The sequence below is a fragment of the Schistocerca serialis genome, chromosome 6, assembly GCF_023864345.2.
Source record: "Schistocerca serialis cubense isolate TAMUIC-IGC-003099 chromosome 6, iqSchSeri2.2, whole genome shotgun sequence".
NCBI classification, from domain to species: Eukaryota; Metazoa; Arthropoda; class Insecta; order Orthoptera; family Acrididae; genus Schistocerca; species Schistocerca serialis.
This window is the reverse complement of record NC_064643.1, coordinates 721,489,739-721,507,279: the sequence shown is the minus strand read 5'-3', so window position 1 is coordinate 721,507,279 and position 17,541 is coordinate 721,489,739. Positions and strand designations below refer to the sequence as shown.

Here is a 17,541-nt window from a genome sequence, read left to right as displayed (position 1 = left end):
TCAATTTTTTGTTATTTTGTATCTCATACATTCCGAGTCTAAAGTTGTATCTGCTAACTTGCTAAACGTTGTGTTGTTACAGACACGTAAACCATATACACGAATAGTCTAGCAAAGAGGCACCTTAGCGTTATTGATGATTACTTTTACTGAAGCGCTCACTTATTTAAGAATAACTTAATTGATATAAATCTTGGAAATGTCTACTGTAACACCTCTCGAAACTACTGTAAAAACTGTCAGGATATTCCGAATATCTTGTGGGTATTATTGAGGGTATTGTCGAAACTGTTTCACTAACATTTCACTGCTCACCTGAGGTACCATTTAGATAACTTTTTATTATCCACCAAATACCAGCGTCAGTATTCAACTACTGGGGCGGGAAGCAGTACAGTCTCACCTCACGAGAAATCTTAAATAATGAGGAAAATGATCGCCAGCCCTGAAGGGCAAATGAAAAATAATTTTGGATCTCGACTAAGAAGTCATGGGATGAACCTGGTATGACACTTGACGCATTTACTTATGCGAAAATCAAGATTATTCAAGCAAGCACAATTTCATAACTTTTTGTAGCTAGAATTACTGAATCTATTCATAATGTAATGTAAGCAAGTTTAAATCTATGACTGTTTCAAGTTAATAAAGCAATACATTAAAAGCCAATTAACGACAAAAACAAACATTGCGGCCATTCTTCGGAAGTAAACAGATCTAGTAACTGTCCTACCAGTTGCTTTATTGAGTTAACAGAATAGCAGTACCATGGAAATTCAACAAGTCACATTACTTGATACAGAGCCACTCAGTTACCATTTATGTTGCACAAATATTCTTTTGCCGTACAAGTATTAAGATCACACAAAATTATTTTCTAAGTGACGCCTGATTATAACACATGAGGTGGGATAAAGGTAACGATCTGCTCACAATAATTTACACTGAAAGTAGGATACAATTTACAAAACGAAAGTATTGTTAAAAATAGTTGGAAACTACAACTGATCTTTCTGTTACAGTTCTAAAGAAATGAAACTTCCTTATTTTTCTAATTGTGGTGTCACCGCCAGACACCACACTTGCTAGGTGGTAGCTTAAATCGGCCGCGGTCCATTTAGTACATGTCGGACCCGCGTGTCGCCACTGTGTGATCGCAGACCGAGCGCCACCACAAGGCAGGTCTCGAGATACGGAATAGCACTCGACCACAGTTGTACGACGACTTTGCTAGCGACTACACTGACGAAGCTTTCTCTCATTTGCCGAGAGACAGTTAGAATAGCCTTCAGCTAAGTCCATGGCTACGACCTAGCAAGGCGCCATTAGCCTTACATAGCAAGTGATAGTTTGATAGTTATAGTATGAAATGTCTCATCCGGAATGCTGTATTCACAACAAGGATAAATAAAAGTTAAGCATTCGAGGAGCTGCATACTTTTCTTATTAGCATTCAATACTTATCCTGTTCCAGAATTCACGCCCGTCTGCGTTAGATAGCTTCCATTTCGGCCTCCTCTATCTACAAGGTGTTGGCACATTTACCAACACATCACTAATAATGTACAGACGTGTGAGCAGTAATCAGCCGACATCTTGCAGTATTTTCACATCTCTTATCACAAATATAGTTTTTTGTGAACGTCATGCTTCCTGAAGTTGTGAAGTGAGAACATTAACTTTTGTAGGCTCATAAATCTTGCACCCAAGTTAATTATGCAGGTGTCCCAGGAGGAATTGTCAGTATTCAGGGATATGACAGGCATTATCATTCAACGCAAAAAAAGTCCATAAACAAGGGCTCCAGATACATACCTTAAGGGCCATGAGCACTTATTCACTTTCGATACTCTGAAACAAATCTCTTCTACTGCAAGCTCTTTGCTTTCCTTATTTTAAGAAATGGTAGTATGGACGAAAATAATAAAAAAAAGCCGAGTAAGCATGAGCTCTAAAGTGAGTGTAGTAAGTGCTGGGAGCACTTTTCCAGTTCGTTACCGTGAAACACATCTCTTCTACTGAAGAAGTGCTGATAGCTCTTAAGGAATTCATTTTAAAGGCCATGCTTACTAGACAACTTTTTCTTGCTTCGGTCCACACTACTTCCTCTCAAAATATGGAAAGTGAAGAGACTGCAGAAGATGAAATTTTGTTTGACAATGTAGAAGATGAAGTGATCGTAGCACTTATGGCACGCATTTTAGAGCCCATTTTTTTTACTAGCCTTTTTTGCTTCGAATGATCGTGTCTGTCATATCCCTGAATACTGACCACTCCTCATGGGATAGTCTGTATGAAAGAGATGACTTACTTCTGAATTAAACTCATCTGAATCCTCCGTTTAACACTGTGCGGCGCAGTTCACGATACGTCACCACGGTTTGTTTCGAACGTCTACCTGTGACTTTTCTTCGCTGATATATCGCCACGACTGACTTTCAAGTGAAGCCCCAACATTGCCCGCGACGGCAAGAAAAGGTGCTAAAGCAAACAGCATTGTAACATCCCTGCTTCAGTGGTGTAAGACTACGTTCAGAAAGGGTATTCTGATCCCTCAGGTAAAGATCGGTTATTTACTTTTAAGTTTCTGAGGTTTGGCGAATAACCATAAAAACATTGCTTGATAAAACAGATACCATACACACACAAAATCAGTTAAATAATTATTGTACAGAGAGCTTTTCCATAAGATGTAATCGATATTATCATTTAATTATAAACATATGAGACAGTATTCAAAGTTCTCTATTGTTACGTTACAAAAGAACATATGTTAATACATGTCGGAATAACTGCCATGATGAAACTTCCTGGCAGATTGAAACTGTGTGCCGGACCGAGACTCGAACTCGTGACCTTTGCCTCTCGCGGGCAAGTGCTCCACCAACCGAGCTACCCAAACACGATTCACGCCCCGTCCTCACAGCTTTAATTCTGCCAGAACCTCGGCTCCTACCTTCCAAACTTTCCAGAAGCTCTCCTGCGAACCTTGCAGAACCAGCACTCCTGAAAGAAAGGATAGTGCGGAGACATGGCTTAGCCACAGCCTGAGGGATGTTTCCAGAATGAGAATTTCACTCTGCAGCGGAGTGTGCACTGATATGAACTGAGGTTCTGGCAGAAGTAAAGCTGTGAGGAGCGGGCGTGAGTCGTGCTTGGGTAGGTCGGTTGGTAGAACACTTGCCCGCGAAAGGCAAAGGTCCCGAGTTCGAGTCTCAGTCTGGCACACAGTTTTAATCTGCCAGGAAGTTTCATATCAGTGCACACTCCGCTGCAGAGTGAAAATCTCATTTTGGAAACTTCCATGATACTGGAAGGGACATTAGAGGGTGAAAACTGCAGGCGAAGACAGAGATTGTAATTTATGGAACAAATCACTGGGACGTTGAGTGCAAGTGCCACTCTGATGTGAAGAGTTTGATGCAGGAGAGGAATGCGTGACGGGCCGCATCCAATTAGTCAAATCACGAACGAGAAAAAAAAACCAGATATTACTTTAAGTCAGTCTCTTTCGTGCACATTTTCCATCACATTGCTAGGGACAGAGTTGTGAAGAGTGCACTCCCTACTCCTGGCGGTATAACGCCTGTATCCTCCTCCGCTCTTGGTTAAGATCTCCTAAGAGTGGGAATCTGCTTGAAATATTCCTGTCTGATCTGCGATATCATCACATTTCTTTTTGTAGTGGACTGGTGAAATCAAGGTCAGTTTTTGTGCTCAGTAAAATTTGACATATAAACTGCAGTACGCGAGCAGACCTTCGCAAAAAATAGTCAAGTGAGAGCCGTATTTAGACACGAACAAACAGATAAATTATGGTCTTCAAAATACGTTCCATTAAAAGACACCGGTTGAGTAACATTAACACCACTGAAAATGTGCTAACTAATACAGGAACAAACCCAGCAGACCTAACAGGGGTAATATAATATAAACGGCAATTTTGTTGATCTCGAGGCTTGGTTGCAATCGTACATTCGTGATATCATTACTAAATTAGTCGTAGATACTGCCATTTTCGAGTAACGAAACGATCGAAATGACTGCTCGTGTTGGGAGTTGTTATCCTATTTTCCTGAGTCATCAGCAGTATCATATTAGCAAACTCGACAGGTATATCATCAAAAACTGGTTTGCGCAGTCGCTCTGGTACGAAAGGTCCGGGTTTGTCTTGTGACATATCGCACCGGATCTTTACCTTAGTCCCTACTTGCCAAACCTGTTTAAACTGCGGTCCTGTCAATTCAATATGTAAATATTCTTTTAGCTGAACCTCCGTAGCCCGTGCTGTGGCCAGTTGCCCATTATCTACCGTACAATGTGCGTAATATCTGTGCTGAACTGCCCAATAAATTCAAGCTGCCGAAACTGTCTTGGGTATCAGTTGTCTTTCTCTGTGCAAAAGGCGAAAATTATAGGTTTGTGGCAGATCCACGTGACCTGGCAGCAAAATGTACCGATAGCCGAGGCGCGTGATATTTCCTTGAAGTTTAGCTATCAAGTGAGATTGGTTGTTTGTCGCAGGTCCTATTTAAAGACTCGTATCCAGAACGACAGTCGCCTGACCAGAGTGGAAGTACTTTCTGCGCCCAACTTGACCAGGTCTGTGATCTTAGGCTGCCAGGTTCTGATCACTGTTTATCCTTAATTTCCATGAATATCCCTGTGCTTGGAAGTGTGATCTTCCATACAAAGGCTCCTTGGCCAGACTTACTTAAATTAATTTCATCGACAAAACTATGAAAAGTGTCTCTACGCCTGAGGAACATCAATATGTGAATATGATTTCTCAGTTCTTTTTGGAATATGCGTAACAATAGTATTCAAATTGCCAAACTTATTAATAAAATTATTCACTTACTTTTTATCTCTCAGCAATATTTCAAATTGATTCTATGTTATTACTGAATATTACTATATTACGATGCTGCTGAGGGTGCATAATCTCAAAAATTGTTGATTTTCCACTAATGTCAGTTTTTATCGATTATTTTTATGTGACTCCCCGTTTGCACATCTAGTCACACTATGAGAGGTGAAATGTCGATACGAATGTCACACATTAAACAGCCAATATAAAAACAACTGGATTCGAAGCTAATATCTCCCGTTTTCCCTCCCCCTTCCATAGAAGAGATAGATCGTGTCATCATCCCACAACATGTTCTGCCATATAAGCCACGTGCATACCAAGTGTGTCTGAAATTGCTTTGATCGTTTTTTTTGTATCTCTTTGGGAACAATTATGGATGTTCACAGTACTATACACAAGGTATTAGGGGTATAAATGCAGATATTGTGATCACTGTTACCTTAATATGCACATACTTCAGCGTATTAGTCGTTTTTTTCCCCTCTGCATCTAACGGTCTTCTCGCAAACACATTACATAATTTGCTACCTGATATTTTCTGTACGGTCGTAACTGCACCACTAAATGGAATATGTCTCTCAGTATAGACTAACCGTATTTCGTCCACGCATCCACACTTCAGTACCTGACGTGCTGCCTGGGGGGAAGCAGGTATTAATGGCTGCTCTGCCATATGCACTTTGAGGAACTACCCAACTAAAAACATACTACTCCCAGTAACTGTAAGAGATTGCAAGGCACTCTCACTTCTGATACGGTGTTATGCTGCACAATGTTCTTAGGGAAGTTGATCTTTATTACTTGGTTGCTATACATGGATATAATCTGACTTCATTCATACTGTAATATCCACGACACTATGTTCTAGCCACGAGATGTTAAAATGAACTAAGTGTACAAACTTCAAGCAATATTATCGATACTACGTATAAAAAAGACTGTGTCGTGTAAATACGACGATAATTATTTCGTTATTTCTGTAATAATTTAATTTCTGTCTGAATTAAAACTATTATCGGAGAAGTACATTCATAGACAATGACAAATTAATCTTTTTTTGGTTATCTGTGATAATTGTGGTTCAGCTGTTCTTCCTGTGCTAACCGATGAACTGTTCGGACGTGAGACGTGTGAGGCCTGTAAAGAGAAAGCCTGTAACTATATATTGATAATTATTATTTGAAAAATAGAGTCGCTATTGTCTAGACATGGATTTGTATTTATTTCAATTGTAATCCAATCTAATTAATGTTTTTAAGTGTTAATTTTCAGCTCCGCAATTAGGAGCGCAGCCATTAGCGCCAGTAACTTACAGCGGAGTTAACTCGCAGCTGGTATGAAAAATATGGATCATTTTTTATTGAGAATAATTTTAAATGCTAAAGAATAGAGAACAAACGGCTTAAAGATTGTTATCTGAGTATATTAACTTGATATAAAAGGAATCGAGAATAACAATAGACAAATTGACTATCGTCTGTCTGCCGCCATCTTAGCAAAAATATCTCCGCGGTGGGTTTGAATCGAGAATTTTAACAAACATAAATGTTGTTAGATATAAATGAATGGAAGTAAATGTGCACTGGTGGTCCCGAATCTACTTTAAAATACAGAATTCAACTCAGATTGAATCCTTAAATACAGTGCTCACAGCACATTACATATTATCAATTTCTTATTTGCTGATGTATGAAGCCTAATTACTTCGGACGATTTACATGAAATATTTTAATAGGAGACATACGCCAGGGTTGTGCGCGGGTAGCATTTTGTGACTGTTTCCTTTGCTAGAGAAAAGTGCTTCCATCTTAAGCAACAGTTGTGCAAAATCTGATAAATTATATGCAATTTAGTGCCACTCACACGATTTCACAGACAACATTTCTACACAACGTCAAGTGGAGATTTCTTTAGCAGAGTGACAAATATTAGCCGGAATAATCATTTCTGAGATCAAATGAAATGTTACGCTGACAATAGGTAACTGGTTTTATATTTTTTTGGTCTACCTGAAATATCATTTATAAGTAATTAAAGTCGTGAAATACTATAAATCGGATCCGCCACAATATGATGAAATGGTTAGTAGTAGTTAATGATCTTGCTTGTGTGGCCAGCCGCTGTGGCCTAGTGGTTCTAGGCGCTTCAGTACAGAACCGCGCTGCTGCTATGGTCGCAGGTTCGAATCCTGCCTCGGGCATGGATGTGTGTGATGTCCTTAGCTTAGTTAGGTTTAAGTAGTTCTAAGTCTAGGGGACTGATGACCTCAAATGTTAAGTCCCATAGTGCTCAGAGCCATTTGAACAATTTGTTTGTGTGCTCTAGTGAAGGAGTAGTGGTAAGCTTTACTAGCGTTCAAAGGAAGAGGGTGCCGATTTAAACAACTGCAGTAAAGGCGTACGGCGGCAGAGGGCCGAGAGGAGCGTTTTTTTTTTTTTTATTTTGCTAAGGCTGGGTGAAAACGTTGCGGACTGCCCAGCTCCTAGGTCTCATTGTGCAGACACGTTGGATGGCGCCGGTCGGTTGGCAGCCACGTCCAGGTAGGAATCGTCGCTGCCATGGGCAGATCATTGATGACCGGCAATAAAGCAGAGGATGGGTCCTTGTTAGGCAGGAATCCGATGGGACGACTGTATGATTCTGTGAATTTCCGTGGGACAGGTCAGTGGCACCCAGACGTCCAGACCCTGGTACAAAACATATTTGGGAAGGTATGAGGCTTTTAGGGAGTTTATGGCCGTTCTTTGGAAAGTTCGAAATGGACGCAACAGGGGAGATAACGATCTTTTTATGGAGGGCTGTGGTTCCATACAGGTCATGCTATTGGCAAAAGACACAGCATAAACGCGTGGGAAAGAGGTTGCGAAGCTGAATCGTTTTTCATTTTCCCCAATTAATTTTAAGGTCTCTGATTGGCCAAATCTGGGTATGCAGAGCAATGGGCGGTCTCCCAGCTTCGTGTGTCGTGCTCCAGCTCGTGATTGGCTTGGGCTAAAGTGGGAGAAGTCTAAGATGTAAATGCGCTAGGCTACCGAGATGCCGAGGAAAGGTGAGTGAAAGAGAAGTGGACGCTCTTGTAGTGGCGCTTCACTAGTAAGGAACTGCAGATCTTTACCTAAATGGTGAGACTTGTGTCCTTTGCTAGTGTGCCACTTAGAGCCTGTAACAGTCACCATCTGAACCGTCAGAGGTACTGCTTCCAGCATCACGCACACAGCGAGTGATGCGTGGGTGTACTTATTTGTTTTGAGTCGGCCGTCTAAACATTTGATATATTCTGTCACGCATAGTTGTGGCACGGAGTTAAATTGGTTTGGCAGACCAGCAGTCGGGTCCACCTGCGTATTGGAATCCACCGGGGTTTCAGAGGCTCATAGGGAAGTACCTGCGTTCCGAATTAGCCGAACGCGAGACTGCGCACTTGCATTTTGTTTTGGGCGCGCAAAATTAACAGATTTCTGCCGTCCATGACTCCAGTCGCCGAGCGCATCGTGGTGTGACGCCGTGACCAGCAGGAGGGTAAAGTATTCGCAGCTGCGGCGTAGGGCTCCAGTATATGCTTCTCAGCACCCTGTTATTTGGAACCATATTTTTCTTTATGGAATAGTAGAGTAAAGATGCTTGATAAAAAGCGTAGTTTTTGGTCCATACAACAGATTAACACGTATGAAGTCAGGTAAAGCGGTTAGTTCTGTTAGTGTTGTGTACTGATCCCCAGCTGATCACCTTGTTTACCATAGACCACATATCATTGAAAGCATTTGTCCAACAAAAAATGTGTCTGTGCCATTTCTTTATACATCTTTTTGTCTTGTGATGTTAATAATGGTTCAAATGGCTCTGAGCACTATGGGACTCAACTGCTGAGGTCATAAGTCCCCTAGAACTTAGAACTACTTAAACCTAACTAACCTAAGGACATCACACACATCCATGCCCGAGGCAGGATTCGAACCTGCGACCGTAGCGGTCGCGCGGTTCCAGACTGTAGCGCCTAGAACCGCTCGGCCACTCCGGCCAGCGATGTTAATAATGAATAAATCTATTGCTATTTAGATAACAACTCCTGCCAGTGTTCTGATTAACGATACCTTTGCCAATTTTAGTAAAGTCTTGATAGCAATTGCCGGCCGGAGTGGCCGAGCGGTTCTAGGTGCTACAGTCTGGAACCGCGCGACCGCTACGGTCGCAGGTTCGAATCCTGCCTCGGGCATGGATGTGTGTGATGTCCTTAGGTTAGTTAGGTTTAAGTAGTTCTGAGTTCTAGGGGACTGATGACCTCAGAAGTTAAGTCCAATAGTGCTCAGAGTCATCTTGATAGCAATCGAAAGTAGGAAGCTTGTACCTGTAACTATTATTCTGCAAATGAAGTGAGTAGTGATGTAATTCTGTACTGTACACCGTCCTCAGTCATCAATAAAATATCTTTGCTTAGACATTTAACATTCCCTGTGTACGTAGCGTGCCATATGTAATGTGAGCACCCTTCATTGTGCACGAAATATGCTATCTTGTTAATACTCTTAACTTTTCTTCATGTACGGAGAAAGAAAACAAAACACTGACATTTCTACTTATGTTTCTAAATATGAAACGATCTACTGTTTTATAGGCATTCTAAAGTTCTTAATAAACTACATACAGTGTTGTGACCCAAATTAAAATTTATAGGTAAAGTATTTGCTAAGATTGAAAGTCATCACTGTTCGCGTACCGTAATTTGCTAAGAAAATATGTCGTCGTACGTGTTTTGAGGAATGTTATCTTTAATCATTAGAACGTTTCGTAAAATGGAAAACGAGGTCATTACGTTCGAAGTGCAAACCCTGAATAGACAAGGATTGGGCAGAAATTTAGTCGTGGTGTTCATAAAGGCACTATTCTGGCATTCGCCTCAAGCGATCTGGGTGATCTTGGAAACCAAGATGGCTGAACTGAAAGTTGAATCGTTTCTCTCAGATGTGAGCCCAGTGGGTTAACCTCTACATTACCTGACTCCTTAAAACGTAGCATGCTATTTGGTCCTTCTTTCAAGAGCTGCCACCAAAACATGCCTCACTTTCTTAAAAACAGTGTACTTCAATATAGCGGTACGTAAGAGAGTCATGGGCGTTTACAACAGAGCAAAGTATTTGTCTCTTAGAGCGCTGACACACATCGTAAACTTTACTTCGACGTATGGAACCGTTCATGGAGTTTTCGGAACGTAAACGCCACCTGCGACACGTGGCTTGTGTTTTAAACATGCACCCAATTTTGGGAATTGATAAATCTTGTTTCTCATTGTGTAAAAATAGCTTTTATATTTTAAATGCATATTAAATCTACTTGATGAACTATACGTGTATGTAATAGTATGTGGATAGGTGCAGACGGAAGCCAGTGGTCGCATCTGCAGAGACCCAGGTCCCCGTGATTTTGATTTCCAGTTAGTAGAGTATATCCCACAGAGGCCAAGCAGCAGTACTCGTTGCTTGGTACTTGTCTCTAATGGCAGTTAATGGAAGTAAGTTTGTACAATTGCAGGCTATACATTGCTATATTGTTCTGCTACACTACTGGCCATTAAAATTGCACACCACGAAGATGACGTGCTACAGGTGCGAAATTTAACCGACAGGAAGAAGATGCTGCGATATGTAAATTATTAGCTTTTCAGAGCATTCATACAAGGTTGGTGCCGGTGGCGACACCTACAACGTGGTGACACGAGGAAAGTTTTCAACCGATTTCTCATACACAAACAGCAGTTGACCGTCGTTGCCTGGTGAAACGTTGTTGTGATGCCTCGTGTAAAGAGGAGAAATCGGTACTATCATGTTTCCGACTTTGATAAAGGTCGGATTGTAGCCTATCGGGATTGCGATCTATCGTATCGCGATATTGCTGCTCGCGTTGGTCGAGATCCAATAACTGTTAGCAGAATATGGAATCGGTGGTTTCAGGAGGGTAATTCGGAACGCCGTGCTGGATCCCCACAGCCTCGTATCACTAACAGTAGAGATGACAGGCATCTTATCCGCATAGCTGTAACGGATCGTGCAGCCACGTCTCGATCACTGAGTCAACAGATGGGGACGTTTGCAAGATAACAACCATCTGCACGAACAGTTCGACGACGTTTGCAGCAGCATGGACTATCAGCTCGGAGACCATGGCTGCGGTTACCCCTGACGCTGCATCACAGACAGGACCGCCTGCGATGGTGTACTCAACGACGATCCTGGGTGCACGAATGGCAAAACGTCTTTTTTTCGGATGAATCCAGGTTCTTTTTACAGCATCATAATGGTCGCATCCGTGTTTGGCGACATGGTGGTGAACGCACATTGGAAGCCTGCATTCGTCATCACCATACTGGCGTATCACCTGGCGTGATGGTATGGGGTGCCATTGGTTACACGCCTCTGTCACCTCTTGTTCGCATTGACGGCATTTTGAACAGTGGACGTGACATTTCAGATGTGTCACGGCCCGTGGCTCTACCCTCCATTCGATCCCTGCGAAACCCTACATTTCAGCAGGATAATGCACGACCGCATGTTCCAGGTCCTGTATCGACCTTTCTGGATACAGAAAATCTTCGACTGCTGCCCTGGCCAGCAAATTCTCTAGATCTCTCACTAACTGAAAACGTCTGGTCAATGGTGGCCGAGCAAATGGCTCGTCACAATACGCCAGTCACTACTATTAATGAACAGTGGTACCGTGTTGAAGTTGCATGGGCAGTTGTACCTGCGCACGCCATCGAAGCTCTGTTTGACTCAATGCTGAGGCGTATCAAGGCCGTTATTATGGCCAGAGGTGGTTGTTCTTGGTACTGATTTCTCAGGATCTATGCACCCAAATTGGGTGTAAATGTAATCACATGTCAGTTCTAGTATAATATATTTGTCCAATGAATACCCGTTTATCATCTGCATTTCTTCTTGGTGTAGCAATTTTAATGGCCAGTAGTGTAATAGTCATCTGTGGGCAGTATGCAAAACCCCCATAGCATGGTGACACTGAAACATCAGCATCGGTGCAGCTGGAATGTGTGGGTCGGGATACCTGGCGACCGTATTTTGGGAATAGTTTTCCTACTATGTCTCCTAACACCCCGGAACTATCGGCAGTTATTGTGCGTGACGTTGCCTCCCCTGCTGGGAGAAATGTCGTTGATGATTCGAAGGATTTTGTGGTTGCTACATGATGATGTTTCATCCCGTTTCACCGTTAACGTCCGGACGGATCTCAGGTGTGTCTTTTCTAGTCGATGGATCGGACTAGTTGCATGGTCTACTCGTTCACCGGATCTCAACCCGTGCGATTTCTGGTTATAGGACCATCTCAAACGTATCGTGTATGCAGAGCCCATTCCAGTTGTAGAGACACCAGAGCAGAGTATTCTTGCTGCCTTTGACACTGAACGGATGCAGCCAGACCAATGTGAACGTGTGAGACAGAACATGATAGGCGTTTACACGCATGCATTGAGGAACACAGAAACCATTTTCAACACATAATGTAGCTGTGGTTGCATCTTACAGCGCGTATTAGACCGCAGCCTCTGTTGTAGTATACAGAGAAGTTGCAGCATTAGAAAGTTGCAGCGAAATGCAAGAAGATCTGCAGCGGATAGGCGCTTGGTGCAGGGAGTGGCAACTGACCCTCAACATAGACAAATGTAATGTATTGCGAATACATAGAAAGAAGGATCCTTTATTGTATGATTATATGATAGCGGAACAAACACTGGTAGCAGTTACTTCCGTAAAATATCTGGGAGTATGCGTACGGAACGATTTGAAGTGGAATGATCATATAAAATTAATTGTTGGTAAGGCAGGTACCAGGTTGAGGTTCATTGGGAGAGTCCTTAGAAAATGTAGTCCATCAACAAAGGAGGTGGCTTACAAAACACTCGTTCGACCTATACTTGAGTATTGCTCATCAGTGTGGGATCCGTACCAGGTCGGGTTGACGGAGGAGATAGAGACGATCCAAAGAAGAGAGGCGCGTTTCGTCACAGGGTTATTTGGTAAGCGTGACAGCGTTACGGAGATGTTTAGCAAACTCAAGTGGCAGACTCTGCAAGAGAGGCGCTCTGCATCGCGGTGTAGCTTGCTGTCCAGGTTTCGATGGAGTGCGTTTCTGGATGAGGTATCGAATATATTGCTTCCCCCTACTTATATCTCCCGAGGAGATCACGAATGTAAATTTAGAGAGATTCGAGCGCGCACAGAGTCTTTCCGGCAGTCGTTCTTCCCGCGAACCATACGCGACTGGAACAGAAAAGGGAGGCAATGACAGTGGCACGTAAAGTGACCTCCGCCACACACCGTTGTGTGGCTTGCGGAATATAAAAGTAGACGTAGATGTAGAAAAAATCGCCCTGTATAACTTTTACTACAAAGATTCAACTAACCGTAGTAGGGTGGCAGGAGCTGCGGAACGATTTGAAGTGGAATGATAAAGTTAATTGTTAGTAAGGCGGGTGCCAGGTTGAGATTCATTGGGAGAGTCCTTAGAAAATGTAGTCCATCAACAAAGGAGGTGGCTTACAAACACTCGTTCGACCTATACTTTAGTATTTCTCATCAGTGTGGGATCCGTAGCAGGTCGGGTTGACAGAGAAGATAGAGAAGATCCAAAGAAGAGCGGCGCGTTTCGTCACAGGTGTGTGTGTGTGTGATAGAGAGAGAGAGAGAGAGAGAGAGAGAGGTGGGATGGGGGGGGGGGGGGGAGCTTTGGAAGCAGGAGAAAGGAGAGAGCTACTTGTTATTCCAGAGCCAAGACTTTCAGTAGAAAGTGTCAAGTGAGAGAGTCTGGCAGTGTTTCGGAATTTCCCTGTGTCTGAGAGACGCGGGCGGCGGCGTGGCTGTGTGGGTCGGTTTGTTATCTGCGGCGCCGGCTTTGTGGGGCATTGATTGACGCGCCAAGTGTTCCCGGCTGCGTTAAAGGGGACGACGCCGTCGGCCGGCTCGCGCCGGCACCGCTCGCTGGCCCCAGCCGCTATCGCGCCTGGAATCGCCCACCCGCAACTGCTGCCAAAGGCCCGTTTTTTTCGCCTGATTCACGACGCAGATATAACGCTCGTAAACCTGACTACCTCCACCGCGGCCGCGATAAAGCCGAAAAGCGCAGACCGCGCTGCGCCGGACTGCCACAGGCGGTACGATTGAATCGGCTGAGTTACGCCCCAGCTGCACACTCCTCCTCCTCTATCTGCTTCAGACCGCTACGATGTACCGAGTACGTGGTCCTCAAAACTGATGGTCGCACTTTGTTCTGTACGTGCGCCGAACACTAGAAATTTTGAACGGACAGTAGACCACGTTTAATATTCCAAGGAAAGCGCAAGAAATCCTTCAAGTGCTTAGAAAATAAATTTGTTCCAGCCTCAAGCTGAGATAGTAAATTAGTAACATAAAACACTCTACTCAACAGCTAACAGCCGCCCCAGAGACAGACAAGACGTATACTGTAAAAATCGGTAACTGCCACCAGTCAAACTGACGCTCAAATAATACAGATAAGATTAGAGACGATAGACATCAGAACCAGCTACAGAACAGGACAACATTATTACTGAACTGAAAGGAAGGGCTGCACATGATGAGTTACAGGCCACAAATATATATAAGAATATACAGCCTACAGTTGCAGGTTAACTTTATCGTTTACCTAAGTTTCAACGTTAGTAATAACGTCTTCTTCAGAACATAAAATATTATTTAAATGTTTGCCTAAAACAAGCCATGTCTTAAGTCAACTTTATCAAGCTTGATGCATAACCATAAGGTTTTGTCATTTCTATGAAACAAGCTGTAGCACAATCACTTTAAGCCCGCTGTATGGGCCCCGTCGTGTGACTAGAGACTAGAGAGTCTCTGGTCACACGACGAGTGATTGTGCTACAGCTTGCTTCATAGAAATGACAAAACCTTATGGTTATGCATCAAGTTTGATAAAGTTGACTTAAGACGTGGCTTGTTTTAGGAAAACATTTAAATAATATTTTATGTCCTGAAGAAGACGTTATTACTCACGTTGAAACCAAGGTAAACGATAAAGTTAACCTGCAACTGTAGGCTGTATATTCTTATACAAACAATATCAGTTGCTGTCGCTGCATAAAAATGTTAAAAATTATGCAACAAATATATTCAATAATCATTTCTTAAATATAGCAGAAAGTATAGGGACAAACAGTTCACAAAAAAAATCACAGCAATATGTGGAAAATGTAACTCTCATAAAATTCAACCATGTGAATGTATTGTAACTAACCTGTTTCTACGGGTTATTACGCTGTTATTGGGAATGGAAATGCTTGTTGATCGTGAAATTAACTGAGAAGATTAGCCCCGCCACCGACTCTAACGATACAACTAATCAAAGGTTTAGCCGAGTCGGAAAATAAATTACTTTGATCACAAACCAAAAACTCATAAAAATGCATACATTATGATGTCGCTCATAGGGGATATGATGTAATTAATAGTATTGCCCGTGTACTGTTCACGAGAATCAAACATTTAAAATAAAATAGAAAATGCATGAACACTGTGCATAAGATCTGCTCCCAGCAACGCATCTGAAAATAAGACTTAATCTAAAGCATTTGTTTTAAAATAAAAGAGGAAACTAATCACTGGACCTGTGCGTAACAAAACGCGTTGGATGTGCTAACGGGAAAGCTACGAGGTGAGTGGCTTAGGTGCAAAAAGAGAAAATTGTAGATTAAATCATTTATTCCTAAGATATGGATGTGAGGCGTATACACAATTCCTGATAACATTAACTCCTAAAACATTAAAGAAAAGCATCGATGCGTTCACCGTTATGATCTACACCTAAAATCATTGGTTTGAATCATTCATACAACTGCTGTTGCCTGATAACCGATCGCAATAACTCGTGAAAAGGTACACGTTTCGCAGTTCACCCGCGTGCCCACGTGGTTTGTGGAGACGCAATTTCTAGGTATCGTGACCAAGTTGCCACAATATCACACCATACAATCATGAACAGTTAACATTCTTTAAAACAAGCGTGATATCGGACAGTTAGTGATGACGGTAGCCCAAAAAACTCTAATGTTCAACGACGTGGTTGGCTCCCCAGACGAAAGACACATAAAGCAAGGAAAATTTACGAGAAGGCAGAGCAACTAATATTTAGAAAAATAAAAGCTTATACAGGCACAGCTGAAGGCAAACAGACATTCATAAAGAAGCGAGTGCTCACATCTTATCGACACCTTTGTGAGGCGCTCTTCCGGCGGATCCAAGTCTGCTATAGAAATTTAAAAAAAACAAAAAACAAAAAAAACAAAAAAAAAATCAGCCAAAGTTTTGCATTCCTTGCTGCGACAAGGCAAAGCAATCTTTCAGAGTTGAAAAGCGAGACTAAAAGCTAACAGCTCTCCTCTTGCCAAGTAACAACGAGCCACGCGGTCAGCCAAACTCGCCCTTCTTCGACTGGAGCACAGCTGTGGACGCTTCTCGTACCGGCGGCAGACTGCCTCCTTTTTACTTCTCCAGCCTCTTCCAGGCTCCGCGTGGCCCGGAAAACCCAAAGATGCCATTTCCGCCACCAACCTAACGCCGGTGGATTTCTCACAAGTTGAGCAAACCTCTTTGCCTGCTTGACCACTACGAGAGTTGGCTATTCTGTACAACTGCTGCTGGATCTGTACGACTATCGCAGACTTTCTGCACAGACTGCGCCACAGTCTAGCAACGTGACCAACAACCAAATTCATTCAGTCACACGATTATGAGAGTTATGAGAAAAGAGAAACAAGGAAAAGAAAGAGAAATGCTAGTGAAAATGGGCTACCGGACTAATGAAAGGTGGCTACAGGACCCTTTCAGTATCGGTAACACCTCCTTCTGAAATTGAAAAAGAACTTATACATTCTCTCAAAAACAATAGCTCATCTGGTTCTGGTTCTATTTTCAATATACTAAACATTTGTTCCCAAATAATAAGCCCACTCTTATCTGAAATATATAATGCATCGCCATCACCTCAAGGAATTTTTCCAGAGAGACTGAAATGTACCGTTGTTAAAAACTTTTTTAAGAAAGGTGATGGGACAGATGTCAATAACTACCAACCCATTTCACTGCCGGCATAGAAAATCTTTAGCCATGTATACACTCTGGAATAGTACCTCACCTTAGCAACAACTATACGTCAGAAAATCACAGTTTCGGTTTCAGAAGAGTTGCACTACTGAGAATGCCATTTACGTCGTCACCCTGCGAAATTTTACAAACATTAAAGAGTGAAATAGCGCTGCCTAGTATTTTTCTGTGGCCTGTTTAATGCGTTTGGCTGTGTGAACCACGGTGTTCTCCTAGATAAATGAAAGTATTATGGGACTGATAATATAGCCAACCAATGGACAATGTCATATCTAACCAAAATAATGCAGAAAGTTGTACTTGGTTATCCAATCAATCTAGTCCAGGAACGTGATTCCGACCGAGGAGAAATCACGTATGGGGATAAGGATGGTTCAATCTTAGGTTCGCTATTGTTCCTCATGTATGCAAACGATCTTCCGTCTAAGACACAACAAGCAAAATTAGATCTTTTTGCAGGCGGCAGTAGTATTGTAATCAGTCAAGACATACATACAGAAACAGATGTTTAAAAAGACACAACATATT

At 42.4% G+C, this 17,541-nt stretch overlaps 1 protein-coding gene across 1 annotated transcript in view; it reads right to left on the bottom strand.

Moving 5' to 3' along the window:
• The window catches only part of LOC126485046 (protein madd-4-like), a 697,683-nt gene that overhangs the window by 543,146 nt on the left and 136,996 nt on the right, over positions 1-17,541 (bottom strand). The window lies entirely within an intron of this gene.